Source organism: Phocoena sinus, chromosome 2 (assembly GCF_008692025.1).
Source record: "Phocoena sinus isolate mPhoSin1 chromosome 2, mPhoSin1.pri, whole genome shotgun sequence".
NCBI lineage: Eukaryota > Metazoa > Chordata > Mammalia > Artiodactyla > Phocoenidae > Phocoena > Phocoena sinus.
Window position 1 is genome coordinate 120044870 of NC_045764.1, and position 25613 is coordinate 120070482.

A 25613-nucleotide genomic window follows, 5' to 3' on the forward strand; every position below is an offset into this window, starting at 1 on the left:
CATATTTTTAGAGTTATAAAGGAAGTTACAGTTCCCTTGGTCAAATGTGAAAATCACAGACTAGAACATATTGAAAAAATAAAACTGTACCTCCCCAATACACATCTGTGTTTGAGCAGAAACATATTGCTTCTTGATAGTCCTAAGGAATGAGGTAAAATTTCTCATTTATATTCAGTCTTAAGTATATATCCCCTTATAAATTTAGTGATGATACCTACATGTATTTATCTCATCACTTTGAAAGAGACCTCTCTCCAAGCAGAGCTGCACTCTGAGGGTGCAGGAAAATCAGTTTGCCTTTGAAGAAGGGCCGGCGTAAACCTGGTTGCCTTGTTAGAGGCAGTCCTGTAAGGACAGTAATACTTGGAAGTATCCTCATGACCATCCCCTCCAACCTTAAATCCCACACAAGAATGTCATCTTGGGGATTCCCTGGCTGTCCAGTGGTTATGACTTGGTGCTGTCCCTGCTGGGGCCCGGGGTTTGATCCCTGGTCGGGAACTAAGATCCTGCAATCCTACAAGCCATGTGGGGGGGGGCAGGGGGAGGTGTGGGGGGAGAATGTCATCTTTGATATCCATATAGGATGAACTTCTCAGCAAACAATGAACTCACTGCCTCCAGGGCAGCCCATCCTCGTGTTAATTGCATGTTCTTAATGTAGCTCTTATCCTTCACTTCAAATCATGTTCTCTGGCATTAACACCCCCTTCTCCCACCCCTTACAAAGGATATTTGAAGATATCTTCCCTCTATCTTACCTCTTTCCCAAGATAAAATTCCAATTTTATTTTTCAACCATTTTTTATTTGCAGAGGTTTGGATTGGCCGTAGTTTCCTTGGGTATTTGTCTCCAGACTTTTCAGCAGAATTCAGAATGAGATGCACTGTGTTACAGATGTGGTTTGATAAGGACCAAATAATTCACTGCAACTATTAAACTTGTTCTGGATGTTCCTTTTCTATTAATGAATGCTGAGATTGCAGCCCTGAAACTGTTGACCCTTAGGATCATGGAGACAATTAATACCTTTAAGTGCATTTCATATAAACTGTCTTTAAAGATCTATCCCTCACCCTTCACTTTAATAGTTTAGTTTCTGAATCTAAGCATCTTTACCTTTGGCTCTATTATATTTCATTTTGATGGTCTTGGCTCATCCATTAAACCTATGGAGTCATTTTTAAATCCCAGTTTTGTGTCAGTCATGGATTCACAGATTTAATAAGCACCATTTCTTATGTACTTTTGCAAGTCAGTGTCAAAATGCTGAACAAGAAAAGACCAAGGACAGCAGGGTTACTCTCTAATGAAATTATGTATCTGAAAGTGCTTTGCAAACACTATTTTATATTCATCTTTGGTTCTGTGTCCTTCTTTCTGTCTTTTATACATGCTACTTTATAATCTGACCTTATGTGGAATTCCTCCTGTACAGTCTTCATGGTTTCTTTAACTTTCTTTCCAATTACCTCTTTATCATCACATCATTTCTAATTGCATCATTTGGATTTTACTTTTAGGATTTTCTTCGCTTTTTGAGTCATCTTTTCTCTTAGAAACTTTCACAAGAGGTAACTTCTCTGAGTTTTTTGGTATATGATTTTCCTTTATTTGCAGTTGAAAAAATTTTAATTTGTATTTCTTGAGTATCTGTTTTATGTATCTGAGTGTGCTTGATGCTGCTCGGCATGCAGTTACCCATATGATGTTTCTGGACCTCAAAAAGCTTGTAAGACAATAGGAGAGCTAAGGCACATGATGTACCACTAGGGGTACATCATAAGTGTGATACCTCTCACTCCATTCTCTTAGTTCTTCCCTGTAGTTGTAAATGTGGCTTTAAGTCTTTCCCACCCACCCGCTCAAAGGAAGTACTCCTCATGCTTCTAGATATTTTCTGTACCCATATTGCCTATTAGCATGTTTGTAGTGGTTCCAACTTCCAATCTCCAGGTGGTCCTTGGTTTTTCTGAGATTGCTCCAAAATCTTCTTTTAAGCCACTGTGAATCTAATTTAAAATTGCTCAACAGTTGCCCAGGATTTACAGCCTCCTATTCAACTCATTGACTTTCGTCTAGTATATATGCTATAATGTTCTTATTGTGACCATTATAAAGCATGCTCAATCTGTCTACATACGTTTTTATTTATACAGTGTTCTCATATATACTCATGAGGGTGTGCATATTAGAAATATCTACTTTATCCATATATGCATAAAGTAGATATTTCTAATATACTGTGCATATATACTATGTAGGTATTTCTAATACACTGTATATCTAGTATGCCTGTGTGTGAGTTGAATTTACTTAGACCATAAATTCACTTCTTTGGATTTATAAATTTCAAGTAGATTTATTTTTTAATATAGTTTATTTAGCATTTTGAATAGAGCTTAAAGTAATGAATTAAAAACAAAGAAACAGCCACTACCACAACAAAAACACAGAATGATTCCTCTCCATACACGCAGAATTTCCTCCCACTCTTTTAAACCACCTCACATTTCCCAAGCACCAGAAATCCATATTTTCTTTTATTTTTTGGCTAATACAGGTAAGAGCAGCTAGAGAGACTCTGTTCAACCTCAGCCCAGCAAGGCACACAGCAGTTGGATAAATTACCATATACACATTAGTGGTGCAAGACCTAATTCTTGTCCCTTACAGTAATGCCACTGATGTGCTCTGGTACCCAACACAAGCAACAATGCTGTACTTTCATTGACTAATGGATTTAAGTTTTTTTTTTCTAGTTTTCCTGAAGACACTGTATTCAAGATGTAGTTTAATAAGGACTGAATAATTTACTGAAATTGTTAAATTGGTGTTCTAGATATTCCTTTTCTATTAATGAATGCTGAGATTGCAGCCTGATACTGTTGCCTCATAAGGGTTATTCCAAGACACATGATGTACCATTATGTAGATTCACATGCAGTTGTGAGAAATAATACAGAGAGATCCCTACGTACCCTATACCTAGTTTCTCCCAGTGATACATCTTGCATAACTGTAGTATAAAATCTAATGGCTCAACCAAGAAATTGACATTGCTCTAATCCACTGACCTTATTCAGATTTTACCAAGTATACATATACTTGTGTGTGTTTATATTTAGTTTTCTAAATTTTTTATCACATATGTAGGCACGTATGAACACAGTCAAAACACAAAACAGTTCTATCACCATAATACCTCCTGCTACGCATTTGTACCCACAGCTGCCTCCCTCCCCCATCCCTAACTCCTATCGATTATATTTAATTTTAAAAGAAGTGTACTCATGTATTACTTGTATAATGAGTATTAATAAGCATATGGGACATGCACTTTCTCATCTGCGTATTAAAAAATAATCTGGTTTCTACAGATTTCTACATGAGTCAGAATTTGAAGAGAGTACATGTATAATATATACATGTTTTGAAATTCTGTTAAAATGTGCTTTAAAAAATTTTATGTTCAGAGGATGTGTACAGTATTATGCTTTCTTTATGAACTCATTTCTGATTGCACCTACAAGAGGTGAGGTTGTAGAGGAAAGAAAAGAATGAAAGGAGAGAAAGAGAAGTGTGTGTGGAGGGGAAGAAGAGGTGAAAGAACGGAGGGAGGAAAAGTAGGGGGAGGATGAGAACCTGCATATATAGAATGTCTAAGTAAACTGGTGCATCACTGAACAAAATGGTCAGAGATCAGATGGAGACAAAGCACCAATGCCAGTATGGACTAATGTTAAAAACTTGATATCTCAACCTGATATGAAACTCTGTTGGTACTCTGAAGAAAGAAGTGGAAAGAGGGCAGAATCAGGTAAAAATAGGTTGGAATGTAGAGGGTTTTGTTTTATATAAAATATAAAGCCTTTTTTTTTTTTTTTCAAGTTATAGTATTTGGGCACTTGCACTCCTCACATCCACAAGTATGTGCATATGTGTAATACACAAATAACAGTCAAAATGATGCTATGATGTAGGGATTATTATAACCACTTTAAAACTAAGAGACAAAAGTTTTAAGTAAATCAAGAGTCACAGAAGACAGGCAGGCAGGGAAGTAATGGAAGGAGGGAGGGAAGGAGAAAGGGAGGGAAGGAATGGGGGAACAGGAAAGAAGAAAGGAGTGAAGGAGGAAAGAATGAAACACTGTATGTAGATACATATAGTTCAACACTGTATTAATAAGAACTTACCGATATTCTCTTAATTGAAAAAGATCATTACCAAGATGACACACTGACATGAAGATTATATGACCATAGTATCTGTCTGCTGACTTTTCGCTAATCACTAAGAGCAACAAGAATGTTGCATTTTATTTTTCCCTGTGTCCAAGGGAACAGAGCAGGACTGACATTTATATTGTCAGAACAGACCGTGATCTAGGACAGGAAGAAGTAAAAGGACAATTCTCTCACTTCACCAAGGGATAAGATGTGCCACTCAAAGTTGTCTTTAGGAAAAAAAAAAATGTTTCCTGAACTTTGAAATTCAAGGAAATTTCAAGGAAACTCTTAGCAGAGAAAGTTTATCTTGTGAAGGATTTATACATTGAAGTATTTTTTGTTACTATTTTGGTTCTGTCATGTAAGAAAATATTAGTTATGCAAGGAAAAATACTTCATTAGCTCTATAATCTTCATTGGGCCTTATTTTACATTTATTTTATTTATTTTTGTATAAGACTTTTGCAAACAAAATCTAGTAAATAAACTTTAAGATTAAAGTCAAATTGGGATAATGCATTTGGTTTCTTCACTAAATCAGTTATTAGTTTAGTATCTGCTGTTTATCATGAAAAATTCATTATACTAAATTATCATTATTAAATTTAGGGAAGGACTCAGTTCCTTAAAAAAAAAAGCAAAGCCAACAACCACCTCTACTCACCCTCTGCCCCTTCCAAAAATGCCCTTCACCTTGGGTTGTATCTTATTGAAATACAGCATCACTTGAAGTTATTTTCTTGAGTTGTTAACAGGAAATTGCAAATGCAGTAATAAAATTTTTAGGTCACCAGGATTTATGTTTTATATTACGGCTGAACTCTTGCAATTAGAGGAAAGGAATGATTAGTTGTTCTCATTTACCATGTGACATTTACATTAAGGAATAAATGCTCTAGTGGTGCATTAATTTATTTATCATATGATCCTGGATGTGTATAATAATTGGTAAACATTTTCCTATAGCTAAGTACATGATATGACACTTTTATCCAATAACACAAATGCATTTCCATATTCAATCAGTGTCTCTAATTTAATTTTTAAATTAGGTTTAGCAGTGCTGGTGATGAGGCAAGCTTGCTTTAGTGATAGTATTTATCTGAATCCTTCTGAATATTTATGCATTTAAAAAACTCATTTATGTGAAGTGATTTCCAGTTTTTTTTGTTTTTTTTGCGGTACGCGGGCCTCTCACTGTTGTGGACTTTCCCGTTGCGGAGCACAGGCTCTGGACACGCAGGCTCAGCGGCCATGGCTCACGGGCCCAGCCGCTCAGCAGCATGTGGGATCTTCCCGGACCGGGACACGAACCCAGGGACTCTCAACCACTGCACCATCAGGGAAGCCCTAGAATTGCTTCTAAGATGTTTTATTTCAACATACTGTCATGAAGAAAAGGAAATCTTTATGAGATCACACGGGAAAATTGCTTTATTAGAATCCCAATCTAAAATCTCTTGTTTTCGGCATTGTTCTTGCCAAACATAATACATGGACCAAAAAAAAGAAATAGCAACTTTTTTGGGGTTTGTTTACTATAGAATCTATAATGGTTTTCTGAAATCCTCACTTACGTTATGAGATATAAGAGCATTGATTTGGAGTGAGATGGCCCCGGTGAAACCTCCAGATTTGCCAGGTACTAACTCTATCCCTGCTTTATTTTGTATAGCATTGTATATGAATATATATTTATCTCATTTGATTCCTGAGAGAATTGACTTGGATAACACATTTATTTTAGTAGCTAACACATCGTAATTTCTTAATAAAAGATAGTATAACCAAAGAAAAATGTTACCATTAATAAATTATGTAACCATACATATAAAGAACTTTCTCTGGGGAATTTCAATTAGATGGGATTGTATTAGTTTCTATGCTTTTCATGTTAAAATGAAGACAGAAGTGCCCTTGATCATCAATCCTTTTTTTCCCTTTTGGTTAGCATAATAATTGGAAGTACTTGTAATTTGCTATCCTAATGCACTAATATAAAGCATAATTATAAATTCACATTTATTCTTGCTGTAGTAGTAAATACTACCTCGTTACTACAGAGAAGGGAAAAAAATCAGAGTTTCAAAAACAATGAGGTTTCTTTGGCTTAAACATTTTAGTTCTAAGAACTTATTATACTTATACCAGGAACTTAATATATTATTCAATCACACATGTGCATAGATACATGGATGTTGGTTATACCATTTTTATAATAGCAAAATCCTGGAAATGATAATTTTCAATTGGGACATATTATGAGCAGATTATGTTGTATTCATATGATAGATATTGACTGATGGAATGGATGGTGTTGATGATAGAAGGTAGAAATTGAATAATCACCATGATATATTAAATGAAAGGAATAGGACAAAACAGCATAGAAAATTCTTATGTATGTATAAAAATCTCCACATGCACACACACTTATATATGCATGAGATATTTCTGAGAGGATGTTCTGAAATGTGAAATTGGTTCTTTCTGAGGGGGATATATCTTGGTTTAAAGGGTGATTTACTTTTACTTTTGGATTTCTTATATTATTACCATGTATATATAAATGTAAAATTTAGTTTAAAATATTCATGGAAGGAAATAAATGAAAAGGCAGACAATAGCTATCTCAGATGTTTGGCATATGATTGATTTATATCTGTGGGGGGGTTGTGTCTGATTTATTCTATAATTTTATAATAACATCTTTCATGATAAATATAAATTTTAAAGATAAGATTGGTTCACAGATTCATAAAAATAACTTGAAATAAATAAAGTGTAATGTACTTTTATTCAAATTTACCATTTATCTGTGTATTGATTTTTAGCATTTCAGAATAAATTCCGTATTAATTTAGCAATAGTTTAACTTTCTTTTTGAATAAAGTCCTAATTATTGGGTATGTCAGGACAACGTAATCACCCTCTTAAATTCTGGCTTTATAAGACCATTCATACATCTTCACAAATGGAGATAGCAGTAACAATAAACGAAACCCGAGTCATCCTTGTGTCATCTTCTGTCTGTTTTTTATTCTTACCCTTTGGAATTGTATCACTCTTCATGTTTGCCTCTGCAGATAAAATAAGCCATAGCCAAAATAAAATCAAAATGCTTTTATTCATTTTAAGAACATTTTTTAAAACAGCCTGTTTCTACATTAAAAATGACAGTGATTGAATATCAGTTGGTACTATTATATACATCTTAGGGGAAAGAAAGTTAAATATTGTGTCTGATAGAGCTAGGTAGATTATTATTTAAATTGACATGGAACCCTCAGAAAGGTAGAAATCAGCAATCTGCTGACTTGAAGTTAAAATATAAATGGCACGTCTGTATTTTTTCCCTCGACATATGGGTTGACATAAATGGATTTTCCCTATTTAAGAAAAAACAGGCAACATGACAAAACTATTAGCTCCATGAGGGCAAAACTAATGCGATTCATTCACTGCTGTATCCCCAGCGTCAGGTATCTGGTACTTAGTAGGTGATGATTAGATTTTTTGACTTACACAATTTGTTTAACATTAGCCTACAAGTTTAATTGATTGAAATACAAAGAAAATTGAACTATGATGTATCTTTTGATTGTTTAAACTGTTTTCAATTATGAGATAAGAAGATTTCCAAAAATGAAAAGCAGACTGCTGTCATATCTATTGGAATCAGAGCATATTGCACATTCCACTGGAAAGCCTTATTATGCAAATCTATTTAAATTCTGTTTAGTGATATTCCTGATAGAGTTTGAAATCGATCACACAGTTAACAGCAACTATATTTTTCAAAGATACTTCATAAGCATATTTTGATATAATTTTTTTGTGCTTGTCTCCTTTGAAGAGTCCCTGTAACCATTCTGCCAGGTGTTGGGAAGATATGTAGTAGCTGAGCACCTTACTTCTGTCACCATCCTCAGAATCAACTTTGGAGATGCTTTCACCCTGTCCGTCTTCTGCAGCAGCCAGGCCGAGTGCTGACTCCTTCTCAACAGTGAGGAACTCTTCAGACTCCAGAAGTAAGTTGCTTGCATTCAGTTTGATCATTGGCCAGTGGGTTCGAAAACGCTTAGGGGAGGCTAAATAGAAATCTTGCAAATTAATATACAAGTTAAAAACCAGCATTATTCATCACTGATTATTTCGTTTATTTTTTGAGTCCTGTCTTTCTGGAAATACAAAGTCTGCCACACTGTATGTTGCTAACCTATATATTTATGGAATCTGCAGATTTTTTTTGAGATTATTTCACCTGTGTTATCATGACTCATATTTGCAGCCTTGAGGCATACACAAGGGAGAGATTAAAATAATAATTTTGCACATGAATAAACAGATTCAGAATGACCAAGTATTTTCTCAAAGTTGCTTGGCTAATGAGTTATGAAGATGGAATAAAATCCCTAGTTTTTTGATTCTTAAAAATCAAGTACTCTTTCCAGGCCTGTGATTTCTAGTGCTACATGGAGGGTAAGCGACTGGTGCTAGAAATAGCACTTTTCTTGATTGGTTGATTTACTGAATGATATGTTCTCTGTGTCATTGAAGGAGAGTTATGGCAGCCTATAAATATGCATATGGAAAAACTAAGGAAAAGGGAAATCACATGTATGATAATAAAATGAAAAAGAGGGACAGATTACAAATTATATAACATAATGTATCGTGTACTACCCAAAACCAAATTCCCAGCTACATGTTTATCTTTTGGCTTTCTAATTACTGGATAAATCAGGTAAACACATCAATTACATGACTATATTCTCAGGATTTAAAAAATAAAGACAATTTATTTGGAAAAGTTTAGACTTTCCTGGTCCATGTATAAGATTCTATAATTTTGCCATTTTTCTAGTTTATTTGGTTTAAATTTGACATGTTTATTTTTTTCCTTCTTCTCCCAAACACTTGATATAAGCATCCCTTGCTGCTGTTAAGGGTGTATTTGTATCACAAAGTGACCACACAGAAAATGATTTTGCGTGCATTTGTATAGGGAGCAGAAGTTTGATATAGCCTAGATTGTCTCTCAGTAATTGGGTGCTTGGCAATTAAAATTTCCTTGAAGGGAATGGGTAGGAGATACTTAATAAGCTTAGTTTTATTTTGCAATATATTGCAGCTTAAAATGCCAGCACAAACAGGTCTGTGTCCTTAAGGGAATATAGAGACTGTTGTTAAGAATTTATGAATCAGGGTGCTACGTTGTATAAGATTTAAAACAGGCAGCCAGTATATCGTTGCTAGTGTACTCAAAGTAATATAGAAGGACTACTTTTAAGACATAAACAAAAGGATATATTAGGTTATATTGAGGTTAATTCATTATAACTATAACTGTAGCATAAAATGATGAGTCTGAATATACAGAAGATAGATTACAAATCATTATTTTAGTGTAGGTCTTTTCTATGTATATTTTATTACTTTGTGCTCCTTTTGTACATGATTTATTCATTTCTCTTAAGAATTGCTTTCATGGCTTTTGTCCTTGAGCTTTTTATTAAATAAAACAACTTGAGGAAGACATTCTAAATTTTCCACCTTTTACTTTTCTTAAAGAAATTGAGGATCATCTCTGAGCCTGAGGTGATTTCAGGCTGAAGATGTGGAATGTATTGGGTTTATTTCTTAAAGGCAACATCACAAGAAATCCCAGAGAGTTTATCTGCCCAAACAATTAATTAGATAATTAACGATTTTTTGTTTTCCACAGATAAGGGAAACATTATTTTTCTTTATCTAAATAAACATCTGACTTTATGAAAGCTGTTAGCCAAGGAGATATATTTACTGACATAGATTCCCTAGTGTAAATCACAAGACTTTGTGAATTCAACTACATTTTCATTTGCTAATAGCTATAATCAAGGCCAGAGGATTTAGTTAATTAACCTGGCAATAGAAGGCTAAACAGAAATAATTTATATATTGACAAGGACACTTCTGAGTTAATGCTTAATTCAATTTTTTAAATTACCAGTCCATTAGTCTGTAAAAGTAGAGCCTCCTTTTCCCTATTAATTTTTTTCTTTGGAGTAACATTAAGCTGAAAGTCTTGCATGGAATTAATCACGTTTAAAAAAGAGAAAGTAAATACATTCCTAATTAGGTTCCTCAAATTTCAGATAGCTCATTGAAAATTCATAGCACGTCCATTAAAATCCCTTTAAAAAACTAAATGGGGTACTGGGAACTTTCTTAGTGGAAGCAAAAAATATGAATGGAGAAGTAATAAAATAATGTGGGAATGGAATGCCTGTTTGTTATTAGTACAGGACAGTTGAGATGGTGGTGGTTGCTATGATGGTTATTTTTCTCATTGTGGCATCTTCAATTAGTCTTGGCCAGTAAGTAGTACTTCTGTCTGTTTCTGCTGTTCTTGTTTAGCTAAAGCACAGATAAATTTAAAGGAAAAACAGTAATATCTGAATAGGAAATGTGCATGCCTGTGTAAATATATAGGTATGTATATATTTATCTAAAGATTGTTTACTATACACATAACAGCAATGATAATAACTCTACAAGGCTAGTATGCCTTCTAAATATTAAGGTATCCTTAATGACATTAAATATATAATATTTAAAACACTTATTCTGAAAAAAATTCCCCTACACTTAAGACTTGTAAGTTATCAACTCTGATAACATTTATTGACAGTGGCTTAGCCCCTCATCATAATAATGACCAACTTATAATCATTTGACACTTTCTAGTCCTTTTTAATAAACATTAATTTATTTGATTATTTGATTATTATATTATTTCTATGAGGTAGCTTTAAAAATTTGAATATGCTCTCAACCAGTTTTATTTTATGCTTAATATCTTTAGGTATATATGTATATACTTGAAACCATTCCAGATTCTTGAGCCACAAAAACATAGATAGAGAATTAGTGTTATTGATAGGACAAAGTAATATGCTAAAGTGGTTACATGAATTAGGTTCAATAATCCTGACAGGTAGAGCAGAGAGTAAACGTTATATCATGCAGTGCTCATTTTAAAAGAAGGGAGAATAAAAAATTTCTCAAAGAAAGCAAACTTGCTAATGACTCTCACTTACGTACTTAGTGCCAGTTAATTCCAAATTGATACACCTAATCACCTAAGTGCCTTAATCTAACATGTTGCAAACTAAGCTCTTGGCCATCTCTACAAATACACTCTTTTGATGGATTTGAGCTCAGTAAATGACATCATCATGTACCAGAAAAACTATGAATCCTCTTTTCACCCCTCTCCTTTATTCCACAATTTGGTCACCTAATCTGGTCATATTTCCCTACCAAAATTTATTCTTGAATTCATCCACTTGTCTTCATTTGGGACCATCAGTACTCTGGTCCCAACTACCATAATTTCTCCCCTGGACTACTCCAGAGGCCTCCTGAATTATCTGCTTATGCCCACTGATGCATCTATTCTGTCTGCTCTCCATAGAGAGCTTTAAAAAATACAAAATTGAGATGACACACCTCTCCGAAGACCATTCCCCTTAGAACATTCAACAAGTTTCTTTTCCTGGCTTACCACACTCCCATAGGTTAGCACTTTTTTAAATCCCTCCAACTCATCTTTCCCTGCATTCTAGATGCAGAGGCCTTTCAGTTCCTCTTTCCTGTCATGTGACCTCCAACGAGGTCTTTGTACATGGCTGCTTCTCCCTAAGCAGATCACCACTCCCATCTCCTTTTTGCCTGGTATATCAACACAGTAGTTGCTTCTTGAAGGAAGCTTTTGTTGCTCCCCCTGATAAGATCATCCTTTTATTATTGGGTTGGCCAAAAAGTTCGTTTAGGTTTTTCTGTAACATCTTATGGAAAAACCCAAATGAACTTTTTGGCCAACCCAACTATATGGCCTCATAGCACCATATAACTGTAATTCATTAACATGTTATGTCTCTTTGTACAGTTGTCTGACTAATACTGATATCCCTTCCAGATGGAAAGCACTAGAAGGTCACAATCCATGTCCGTTTTGCTCAACATTGTGACCCCTTCTTTTCCTTTAGGCACTGTGAACACAGGCATAGAGTTCCCCCCCAATCCCCCACTGCCCCGTGTGTGTATGTGTGTGTGTGTGTGTGTGTGTGTGTGTGTGTGTGTGTTTTAAGAGAGAAAAATCCCTGAGATCCGAAAAAAAAAAATCACTGGAGTATCAGGGAGAGAAAATTATAACAGACAGGAACTGTTACTGGAAACTTAGTACTTAAATTTTGCCTTTCTGCCAACTTGGGTTTTTTGTTATTGTTATTTTGTTGTTTGCCTTTCTTTAGTGACTTATTGAGACAGTTTTCCTTACAACTGTTATGACATTTATTATAAAGTTCCTGAAACTCTGATTCACCTGACAAGAGCCAGACTTCTTTATTTCTAGAACTGATAGCATTGCAAGTAGTGGCATAAATTTATTTTACTTCTATACTAATAATGGTAAGTGTTAAATATGAATGTTCAAATGTTTAAATATGAGTGTTAAATCCAAGATATTGGTTGGTAAAATACAGGAAGCTTCTCTCTATCATGTAAAACATGAGCATTCTTTTGCTTTTATTTTAGAAAAGAAAGATTCCAAGGACATCAACTGGAACAAAATTTTTAAGTATCAACTATTAGATCTCTTCATTTGTTTTTGCATTTTTTTTGTCAGAGATTGACCCCAACTTACTGCATGCTCACCATTCACAGCAGGTGTCTGGATTTTCAGTGCCCTTATCCTGTCACCCTCTCCCCGTTTTAGCCTCAGCATCATTCTTCAGTGTCTTGTTTTTTAATAAGTGATGGATCAAGACCCTGTCCTTGCTGTTATGAAGCAGGTACAAATGAATCCGACTGAAATTTTTGTCTAAAAATAATTATAAATCAGTAGGAGAGGTAAGAGTATTACAATGCAGAAAGAACTAGCAAAAGATAAATAGTGATGAAAAGCTACACATAGTCATGTTCAGTGTAAAAAGAGTTTACTTGCATCTGAGATTATGCCAATGTAATTCTTACCAGAAGTAGATTTTGTCTGGGCTTCAGAGATAGGTTTCAACCTTGGACTATTGTTAATGTGCTGATGTGTTGTCTCATTTAGGTAAAAATTCCAGAAGCTAGAGAGATGATGCAAGTTCTCCCCAAAGCCCTTAAGTACTGACACCAAAATTTAAAATGTCTTAGCTGGCAATATTTGATTTAGAAAAGCCTCTGCACTCTCTGCCTACTGTTAGTGTTGGCCCTGTGAGTTGCTAACACTACAGCTCTTACTGTGAGGAGTCCTGGGAAAAGGTCTGAATAAATGCTTTGCTTTAGGAGATAATGATTACTTTACATTTAGGACCAGAAGAAACTGATGTCATGTGGAGAGTACTCCTGGCAACTGACATTAGATGCACGGCAACAGTCTTAATTGCAAAGCATTGGCTATGAAACCCATTGGAAAAAATCCAATTTGTATGGACCCAACCTTACCCAGTTTATTGTGATGAGCACCCTGTTCCACTGACTATGCAGTTCACCTCCCTTATAGCACTGTGCTCTGCACTAGGGTATTTTAACATATGTCAGATTTGGAATTCTCTGGGTAAACCGAGGCATCTCTCCATCAATATTCAACAGTGTGTGGGAGACTTTACAGAAAAGGAAAAAATTGGCAGTACAAAGACTTCTTTTAGCAAAAAATTCATGATTTACCATGGGAAGAAACTCACAGACTGTGAGAAAATGTGTATGCTATATTGGTCATAAACAGTAACTTAATATTGCTAATGACATAATATGAAGGGAGGAAATAGTGAAATGTATGCTTAGAACTACATGGAAGGATGTGTAAAACTCAGGGACTTCAGAGACATATCATTACCAGCTGAAAACATTAATAATATAAGAAAACCTAGAGACTTGATTTTGAAAACTGCTAACTTAGATAATACACTTAACTTAGATAATATGGTTTTGACACAAAAGTATTTGGTACCTAGAATGTTTAAGAGCATCAGTGGTGCTAAAGATATTTTATCACCTAGAGGGGATAAATAAAGCACACCATTGGGGATGCAGACAAGCAGGAGGTGATGTTTATGATAACCTCTTCCATCACCCCTGGTTACATATATAAAGCTGGATGGATGATGACTGTGACCTTGCAGGATGGTAGCTTGATCTCATTTGTTTAATTAATTAATGGACTATTAGGAATGTTAAAGGTATAACTAACTTGACATAAAACACATTTTCTGTGTATTTATATGGTAAAAGATCAGGCACATAAGATTTGGCAACTGAGGCGAAAGCTCTGTTGCTGAGGTAAAAGCAACTTTTGTTTTAAGCTGTCTATTCTTCTCAATGTCGGGCAATTCTAAATCCATAATAAGAATCTGGCTTTCTTTTTGATCACTTGCATGCAAATATGGATTACTATGCTAAATCCTGAAGCCTTAACATACTGTTTAATATCTGGAAAACAAATTACCTTTTAATACCTGCTTACTTTTTTATGTCTTGAAGATAGAGTTCTGTTACAGGCAAATGAGTACCTTTTAGATTATTTCAATACCTACCACAATAATGATTCTAACACAGAAATAATCCACAATTGAAAACATGCATTCATTATTTTTAAAGAGACAGAAAGATACACTTTTCTGTAATAAGAATTCTCTACTCAAAGGAGAGGACTGGAAAGGAAATTCTGACAAAACATTTTATATGTAATTTAATAAAATGTTTTCATTTTATCAGGGTTATATTTTGAAGCACTTTTCAATATTTCTTATATGCGTCTTGAAATGAAATGGTAGAATCTCAAAATTTTAGATCAGGTTTAATTAAAGGATGACTCTATATATAACAATTACAGTGATAATGAGCAGACCTATGTCATTCATGGATTTTATTGATGCAGTTATATGTAAATATCCTCAGTCTGGAAACTGGTATCCAGGAGTGAGTGACATAATAGTGAGCCTGGCAGACATCCAACATCTGAATCACTTCTTGGATTTGTCCTCTATTCATCCTAACATACAAGGAACTTTTATTAAAGGTATAGAGAGATTCTTTAAACCTCTTCAGCAATGCTCTGCTACATTTTATTGGTAGTTTCACAGTGGTATTCCTGATTTCTAGTACTTGGGGAGAAAATCCATATATATGACTCCTCATGCAGTTGTGCAAGGATATTTATGAAAAGAGATCTATACTGTTCCATTATGAAAAGTAATGATAAATAAGGAAGATATTTAAGAAAATGTCAAGTAAGAATCTAGCAATCATTAAGTCGAACTTATCCTTACCCAGTCTTGTTAGTATCCTTATCATTATTTTTGCCACATGATACCCATGTGACAGGTAATATTTTGTTCTCATATATTTCAAACCTCAGAAATTATCAAGTCTGTGCTCTAGACTCAGGCAGGTGTTTTTCTCAAATAGTTATTTTTTATGCTTTTGTTTCACAGGCTATTTCTTGAGTTACCTTCAGAAATGTCTAGATATTAAGAAAACAGTAACTGTAGTCTACCTACTCCAAATAAACCAAAAGACCACTTATTTATACATTTTGCAATGCACTTTTATGCAAGATACTCGTATGAGAAGTAGCAAATATAAGGGATTTACTTTAAAAATACACAGATCAGATACATTAAAAATAATAAGAATGACAATTCCAAGGCACCAGAAATCTTTATGAGGAATGGTTAGTTATAGAGATTTATATCTTATTTCTCTTTTTCGTATTTGATGTGTTTTGATATGCTGCAATTCCTTGCAAATTAGTAATCTTTGCTTAGGACGTATAGGAATTTTCACTTCACTAGAATGTAAATTAACCAGCATTTCATAATCATTCTGAATAAATAGAAGTTTACTAAAAAATTGAAAACAAGAATAAACCTCATAATATTTGATGAAATTTATACAAGTTATCTTGTATCACAAAAGCAACTATGTAATTTAATAATTTAAGTGATTCAAAAATTGTAAATTCCAGAGCATATAAAAGGATCTCATGCAAGTAAAACATAAAAACAGTATAAACATACAACTAAAAAAGTAGATATTCCATGTTCATGGAGGAGAGGACTCAATATTGTCAGGATGCCATTACTTGCCAACTTGATCTATAGATTCAATGCAATCCCAATCAAAATCCCAACAAGTTATTTTGTGGATATTCATAAACTGATTCTAACATTTATGTGGAGAGGCAAAAAACCTAGAATAACCAACATAATATTGAAGAAGAACAAAGTTGGAGGACTGATGATACCTTGAAAAATTTCAAGTTTTACTGTAAAGCTTCAGTGATCAAGAAAGTGTAGTATTAGTGAAAGAATAGGCAAATAGGTCAGTGGACAGGCAAACAGAATAGAGAGCCCAGAAATAGACCCCCATAAGTATAGTCAACTGATCTTTGACAAAGGAGCAAAGGCAATACAATGGAGCAGACAGCCTCTTCAACAAATGGTGATGGAACAACTGGACATACACAAGCAAAAAAAAGAATCTAGACACAGACCTTACAACCTTCACAAAAGTTAACTCAAAATGGATCAGAGACCTAAATGTAATATACAATACTATAAATCCTAGAAGGTAATATAGGAGAAAACCTAGATAACACTAGGTATGGCGATGCCTTCTTATATACAACACCTAAGAAACAATCCACAAATGAAATAATTGATAAGCTGGGCTTCTTTAAAAATAAAAATAAAAAAAAAACTTCTCTTTGAAAGACAAAGTCAAGAGAATGAGAGCACCAGCTACAGACTGGGAGAAAATATTTTCAAAAGATACATCTGATAAAGGACTGTTGTCCAAAATACACAATGAACTCTTAAAACTCAACAATGAAAACACAACATGTTTAGGAAATGAGCCAAAGACCTTAACAGGTACCTCACCAAAGGAGATATACAGATGGTGAAAAAATGTTCTACATCATATGTCATAAGGAAAATGCAAATTAAAACAACAGTGAGTTGCTACTTCACACCTATTAGAAAGCCCAAAATCTGGAACACTGACAACACCAAAGCTGGCAAGGATGTGGAGCAACAGGAACTCTCATTCACTGCTAGTGGGAATGCAAGATGGTACAGCCACTTTGGAAGACAGTTCGCCTGTTCCTTACAAAACTAAACATACTCTTACCATATGATCCAGCAGTCATGCTCCTTTTCTATTTACTGAAAAGAGTTAAAAACTTATGTCCACAAAAATAAACTGCACATGGATTTGTATAGTAGTTTTATTCCTAATTGACGGATGCCTATTACTAAAGAAAGAAGCCAATCTGAAAAGGCTACCTACTGCATGATTCCAACTATATGATATTCTGGAAACAGAACTATGAAAACAGTAAAAAGATCAGTGGTTGCTATGTGTTTGGGGGTAGGAGGTACATAGACAGAGCACAGAGGATTTTTAGGGCAGTGAAAATACTCTGTCTGATGCCATAATGATGGATACATGTCATTATACATTTGTCCAAACCCAGAGAATGTAAAACACCAAGAGTGAATGGTAATGTAGATTATGGGTTTGGAGTGATTATGATGTGTCAATTTTATGTTAATCAGTTGTAGCAAATGTCCCACTCTAGTTGAGGATATTAGTAATAGGAGAGTCTATACATGTGTGGAGGCAGGGAATAGTAAGTATATGAAAAATCTCTATCTTTTCCTCAGTTTTGCTGTGAACCTTAAACTGCTCTTAAAAAGTAATGTCTTAATAAAAAAAAACCCAGTATAAACATTTCAGTAGTTTCATTGTTGAACTTTCTTCCATGTTTCAGGTTTTAAATAAATTCCTTAGATATTATGAAATATTACTGTGTCTATTACTTTGGAATTGCCATATTTGATACGGGTTGCTTTCTCATTCTTATATTAACTTGAAATTATTTGATATATTAGTAACATTGAAAATTTGTGCAAGAGTTTATTGGCCTTTCGGAGTTTCTTTTTGGTGAAACCCTTTGCTAATCTTTATATTAGGGTGTGCTTTCTTACCAGATTGTAGTAGTTTTTAAAAATATATTTTGCATTATAGTCGTTCATGGATTTTTTGGGTCACATACATATTGCCCATAATCTATGGCTAGTGTTTTCACTTTCATAATGTTACACTGTATTCATTAAGGACTAATATTCTAGGTTCAGGGGTTGAGGCGGGAATAAGATTTTTCCTTCCTAAATCAGACACAACCTCACAAGGTATGAGTCATAAACAGACATGCTTCAATGTCTGCGTCTGAACCTTGACACTCAGCAGGGCTTAAGAGGGAGGTATATAGCTAATGTTTATTAACGTTCAGGAGTGGTTTGCATACACTAAAGTCAAAGGAGAGTGAGAGTTGTGAAATTGTTCCTGCAGCTTTCAGATGCCCAAGGAAGCTTGACCGTTTCCCATCCTCAAGGGAAATAGCACTTCCATCAGAGGATCTACCAGTAAAATATTGGCGAACTGGATGAGATTATGTTGCCTCAGACTGTACTGTAGAGATGGCCATTAAGCACCCTCTTTTATGGTATCAGCTGAGAATATTCCTGGATCTTATTTAGTGTAGGTCTATGAGAATTCTGGGGCTTACCTACACTAGTAACCCAGAGGTAGTTTTTAAATATAAGTGCTACTGACACATTTAACATTTCACACATAGTATGCATGCCTTAATTCAACATACTTTAATGTCATCAAGTTTCATCAGCTTTTTAAAATATTTAATAGTTTCAGTCTTTAATTTTAAGGGACGGTGCAGTAACCAAAGGAAGTAAATCATTTTTACGAAGAGAGATATGCACAAAGGACCCCAAGCTCTAGAAAAGGGATTATCTCAGGAACTCCTTACCCAGATAGAATGTTTTCATTTTAATGTGGTAAAATTATCAATTGTTTCTTTTGGTTTGATATATGTGTGTGTGCTTTGTGGGTTTTTTGCATTGTTTAAGCTATTGTTCTCTGCTATTGAAGAAACAGATATTTTTCTATGTATTCTTTTAATATTTTAAAAGTATCTTTACATTTTTTAGATAGTGTGGAAATTATATTATATTTGGAGTTCTATTTTATTTTTTCCATGCTGGTAACCAACTGTCCTGATATTGTTTTTTATTGAATAATTTATCCTTTCCCTATTGAATTGAAACTCTAACTCTGCCATTCACAGAGCTTTCATATATGCATAGATATATTTCTTGATTTTCTATTTTATTTTATTGTTTTATTCATCATCCTTGCACAAATACCATGCTGTAATCTAATTATTCTACTTACGTCTTGATGGATTGTAGGATGAATGAATCCACTCCTTCCATTCCTTCTTCACACTTGCCTTGGCCAATGTTGGCTCTTTATTCTTCATCCTTCTGTTTCAATTTTGGACATAGAGAAGTCTGATGAAAAATCATGTAAATTTTACTGGAGTCACATTTACTCTAATTTTATTTTACTTTGGGAAGAAATATTTTTTCAATTTTTTTAATATATATATTAAATATATATATATAAATATATATAATCTATCAATCACCTTTTAAAGGTCCTATAATAAGGTTGTATACATTTCTCCTTATATGTCTTGCATTTCTCTTTTATTTCTTTACAAGATTTTGTGCTTTTGCAAATGGACTTTTAAAATGTTACATTTTCAGCTGATTGTGTCTGTATAGTAATGTTGCTTTTTAATCATTATATTTTCTAAGCAACTTTGCTGAATTCTTACTGGCTTTAGTAGTTTGTAGTTCTTGAAATTATATAAGTTTATTGATAATACCTGTAAAATAACATTATTAAAATTTCACTTATATTTCCATTATCTAATTGAACAGGTTAGGATCTCTTATACCAGTGAGTGCAAATGGTGATCATGGCTGTTCTTATATTTTCTCTCCTTTAAGAGTACTGTTTTTCATGTTTTGTCATAGTGTATGATGTTTGCACTAAGTAATTTTATGGTAATTACCAATTTAAGGTACATGCACTTTTACAAACTAGGGAAGCACAATTTTCCTTTTCATCATTTTCCTGATAATGAACGTTATGCAGTTTCTGTTGTGGTAGTCAGTTTTAGATTTTAATGGATCATGATAATGGAGCTCATCAAACCTTAAGTCAGTTTACTGCAGTGTGAATATGATATGCCTAAGTGTAGATTTTTTTGGTATTTGTTCTGTGTGGAGTTTTCTTAGCTTCCTGGACCTGTAGTTTGGTGTTTGTCTTTAATTTTAGAGATGTCTTGGCCAGGATTATTTCAAATATTTTTCCTGCTCCATTATCTCTTTTTTCTCCTTGGATTTTACAGTTGTGTGTGTTTCATCCTTTGAAATTTTCCTACAGTTCTTGGATATTCTGTTTCTTTTCTTTTTTTCATTCTTTTTTTACTTGTAGTTCAGTCTGGGACATTTCTATTGACATACCTTGAAGCTTACTGTTTCTCTCCTTGACTGCGTTCAGTCTACTCATGAGTCTGCTAAGGGCATTTTTTGCTGTTATATTGTTTTTTATTTCTATCATTTCTTTTTTGATTCTTTCTTAGAGTTGTCAACTCTCTACTTACTTATTCATCTGTTCTTGCATGTTGTCTACCTTTTCCTTTGCAACTGTTAACAAATTAAACATAGTTATTTTATTTTTTTATTGAAGTATAGTTGATTTACAATCTTGTGTTAATTTCTGCTATACAGAAAAGTGACTCAATTATACATATATATTCTTTTTCATACTTTTTTCCATTATGGTTTAAAGCAAGATATTGAATATACTTCCCTGTGCTATACAGTAGGACCTTGTTGTTTATCCATCCTATATAGAATAGTTTGCATCTGCTAATCTCAAACTCCCAGTCCTTCCCTCCCCAGCCCTCCCCCTTGGCAACCACAAGTCTGTTCTCTATATCTGTGAGTTTGTTTTTGTTTTGTAGATATGTTCATTTGTGTCATATTTTAGATTCCACATATAAGTGATATCAAATGGTATTAGTTCTTTCTCTTTCTGACTTAACTTCACTTAGTATAATAATCTCTAGGTCCATTCATGTTGCTGTAAATGGCATTATTTTGTGCTGCTATTTATAAATAGTGCTGCTATGAACACAGTGGTGCAGGTATCTTTTGGAATTAGAGTTTTATCTGGGTATATGCCTAGAAGTGGGATTGCTGGATCATATGGTGACTCTGTTTTAGTTTCTCGAGGACCCTCCATACTGTTTTTCATAGTGGCTACACCAATTTACGTTCCCACCAATAGTGTAGGAGAGTTCCCTTTTCTCCAGACTCTGTTAAGCATTTGTTATTTGCAGCCTTTTTACTGATGGCCATTCTAACTGATATGAGGTGATACCTCATTGTAGTTTTGATTTGCATTTCTTCTATAATTAGCGATGATGAACATCTTTTCATGTGTTTGTTGGCCATCTGTATGCCTTCTTTGGAGAAATGTCTGTTTAGGTCTTCTGCCCATTTTTTGATTGGGTTGTTTGTTGTTTTCTTATTGAATTGTAGGAGCTGTTTGTATATTTTGGAAATTAAGCCTTTGTCGATCGCATTATTTGCAAATATTTTCTCTCAGTCCATAAGTTGTCTTTTCACTTTGTTTATGGTTGCCTTTGCTGTGCAAGAGCTTAGAAGTTTGATTAGGTCAATATAGTTATTTTAAATTCTCTCTCTGATAACTACAATATATGAGTTATATCTGAGTCTTGTTCGCATGCCTGCTTTGTTTCTTCAGTCTGTGTTTTTTCTACCTTTTGCAATATCTTGTAAGTTTTTATTAAACATCAGATACGTTGCATTGCATAATAGGACCTGAAATAAGTGGGACATTAATGTGAGGAATTATATTCATCTGGCTAGAGATGAATTTGTTTAGTATTCGCTGTAGCTATGGGTGCCAGAGGCTTCAGATTCTTTTGGAGTATTTGTTTTTGTCTCCCCTAACTACAGGCTTCTCTTAGTACTCCTCATCAGAAAAAGTCTGTGTCTTACAGCTACTTCAGCTGTAATCCAATTTTATTATACTAGACCTCTGTTGTGGTGCTAACAAGAGGAGAAAGAAAAGTGTTGTATAATCTTATGATTAAATCTGTCTTCAGGTGAGCTGTGACTCATGGCTGACTTTCACAAGTGTTTCTTTGGTGTCACAGCTGCCCACCACCACCCCACCCCACCCGCAGCAATAGGTGAGTCAGAAAGCTAAATATGGCTCAAGTGGTTAAGAATCACTTCTCACAGGCGCAGAGACAGGACTTATCTTTGATAAAAATCTTTTCTTTAAACGGTAAGCTCTTTTTATGGAGAACGTGTAATATCGCCATTTGCATTTTCAAAAAGATTTTTAACACCTTTACTGGAGTATAATTGCTTTACAATGTTGTGTTAGTTTCTGCTGTATAACAAAGTGAATCAGCCATATGTATACATATGTCCCCATATCCCCTCTCTCTTGCGACTGCCTCCCACCATCCCTATCCCACCTCTCTAGGTGGTCACAAAGCACCGAGCTGAGCTCCCTGTGCTATGCAGCTGCTTCCCACTAGCTATCTGTTTTACATCTGGTAGTGTATATATGTCAGTGCTACTCTCTCACTTCATCCCAGCTTACCCTTCCCCCTCCCTGTGTCCTCAAGTCCATTCTCTATATCTACATCTTTATTCCTCTCCTGGCCCTGGGTACATCAGAACCATTATTTTTTTCAGACTCCATATATATGTGTTAGCATACGGTATTTGTTTTTCTCTTTCTAACTTATTTCACTCTGTATGACAGACTCTAGGTCCATCCACCTCACTACAAATAACGCAACTTCGTTTCTTTTTATGGCCAAGTAATATGCCATTGTATATATGTGCCACATCTTCTTTATCCATTCATCTGTCGATGGACACTTAGGCTGCTTCCATGTCCTGGCTATTGTAAACAGTGCTGCAACAAACATTGTGGTACATGCTTTTTTTGAATTATGGTTTTCTCAGGGTATATGCCCAGAAGTGGGATTGCTGGGAAGTATGGTAGTTCTATTTTTAGTTTTTTAAGGAACCTCCATACTGTTCTCCATAGTGGCTGTATCAATTTACATTCCCACAAACAGTGCAGAAGGGTTCCCTTTTCTCCACACCCTCTCCAGCATTTATTGTTTGTAGATTTTTTGATGATGGCCATTCTGACCGGTGTGAGGTGATACCTCATTGTAGTTTTGATTTTCATTTCTCTAATGATTAGTGATGTTGAGCATTCTTTCATGTGTTTGTTGGCAGTCTGTATATCTTCTTTGGAGAAATGTCTATTTAGGTCTTCTGCCCATTTTTGGATTGGGTTGTTTGTTTTTTTGATACTGAGCTGCATGAGCTGCTTGTATATTTTGGATATTAATCCTTTGTCAGTTACTTCATTTGCAAATATTTTCTCCCATTTTGAGGGTTGTCTTTTAGTCTTGTTTATGGTTTCCTTTGCTGTGCAAAAGCTTTGAAGTTTCATTAGGTCTCATTTGTTTATTTTCGTTTTTATTTTCATTTCTCTAAGAGGTGGGTCAAAAAGGATATTGCTGTTATTTATGTCATAGAGTGTCCTGCCTATGTTTTCCTCTAAGGGTTTTATAGTGTCTGGCCTTACATTTAGGTCTCTAATCCGTTTTGAGTTTATCTTTGTGTATGGTGTTAGAAAGTGTTCTAATTTCATTCTTTTATATGTAGCTGTCCAGTATTCCCAGCACCACTTATTGAAGAAGCTGTCTTTTCCCCATTATATATTCTTGCCTCCTTTATCAAAATAAAGTGACCATATGTATATGGGTTTATCTCTGGGCTTTCTATCCTGTTCCACTGATCTATATTTCTGTTTTTGTGCCAGTACCATACTACCTTGATTAACGTAGCTGTAGCTTTGTAATATAGTCTGAAGTCAGGGAGCCTGATTCCTTCAGCTCCGTTTTTCTTTCTCAAGATTCCTATGGCTATTTGGGGTCTTTTGTGTTTCCATACAAATTGTAAAATGTTTTCTTCTAGTTCTATGAAAAATGCCATTGGTAGTTGGTAGGGATTGCATTGAATCTGTAGATTGCTTTGGGTACTATAGTCATTTTCAAAATGTTGATTCTTCCAATCCAAGACATGGTATATCTCTCCATCTGTTTGTGTCATCTTTAATTTCTTTCCACAGTGTCTTATAGTTTTTTGCATACAGCTCTTTTGTGTCCTTAGGTAGGTTTATTCCTAGGTATTTTATTCTTTTTTTTGCACTGGTAAATGGGAACGTTTCCTTAATTTCTCTTTCAGATTTTTCATCATTAGTGTATAGGAATGCAAGAGATTTCTGTGCATTAATTTTGTATCCTGCAACTTTACCAAATTCATTGATTAGCTCTAGTTTTCTGGTAGCATCTTTAGGATTCTCCATGTATAGTATGTCATCTGCAAACAGTGACAGTTTCACTGCTTTTCCAATTTGGATGCCTTTTATTTCTTTTTCTTCTCTGATTGCTGTGGCTAAAACTTCCAAAACTATGTTGAATAATAGTGGTGAGAGTGGGCATCCTTGTCTTCTTCCTGATCTTAGTGGAAATGATTTCAGTTTTTCATCAATGAGAATGATGTTGGCTGTGGGTTTGTCATATATGGCCTTTATTATGTTGAGGAAGGTTCCCTCTATGCCCACTTTCTGGAGAGTTTTTACAATTAATGAATGTTGAATTTTGTCAAAAGCTATTTCTGCATCTATTGAGATGATCATATGGTTTTTATCCTTCAATTGGTTAATATGTTTTATCACATTGATTGATTTGCATATATTGAAGAATCCTTGCATTCCTGGGATAAACCCCACTTGATCATGGTGTATGATCCTTTTAATGTGCTGTTGGATTCTGCTTGGTAGTATTTTGTTGAGGACTTTTGCCTCTATGTTCATCAGTGATATTGCCCTGTAGTTTTCTTTTTTTGTGACATCTTTGTTTGGTTTTGGTATCAGGGTGATGGTGGCCTCATAGAATGAATTTGGGAGTGTTCTTCCCTCTGCTATATTGTGGAAGAGTTTGAGAAGGATAGGTGTTAGCTCTTCTCTAAATGTTTGATAGAATCTACCTGTGAAGCAGTCTGGTTCTGGGCTTTTGTTTCTTGCAAGATTTTTAATCACAGTTTCAATTTCAGTGCTTATGATTGGTCTGTTTATATTTTCTATTTCTTCCTGGCTCAGTCTCAGAAGGTTGTGCTTCTCTAAGAATTTGTCCATTTCTTCCAGGTTGTCCATGTTATTGGCATAATTGCTTGTATTAATCTCTCATGATCCTTTGTATTTCTGCAGTGTCAGTTGTTACTTCTCCTTTTTCATTTCTAATTCTGTTGATTTGAGTCTTCTCCCTTTTTTACTTGGTG

General features: G+C 34.5%; 1 protein-coding gene across 5 annotated transcripts in view; it reads left to right on the forward strand.

The window, feature by feature from the left end:
- The window catches only part of LRFN5 (leucine rich repeat and fibronectin type III domain containing 5), a 265485-nt gene that overhangs the window by 111771 nt on the left and 128101 nt on the right, over window positions 1-25613 (forward strand). For 3 of the 5 annotated variants that reach the window (XM_032623256.1, XM_032623258.1, XM_032623260.1), the window contains exon 2: window positions 8093-8267. The exons of the other annotated variants lie outside the window; for them this stretch is intronic. The gene's annotated coding sequence lies outside the window, so the exon portion shown is untranslated. The remainder of the gene's footprint in view (window positions 1-8092; window positions 8268-25613) is intronic. 5 annotated transcript variants of the gene reach the window in all.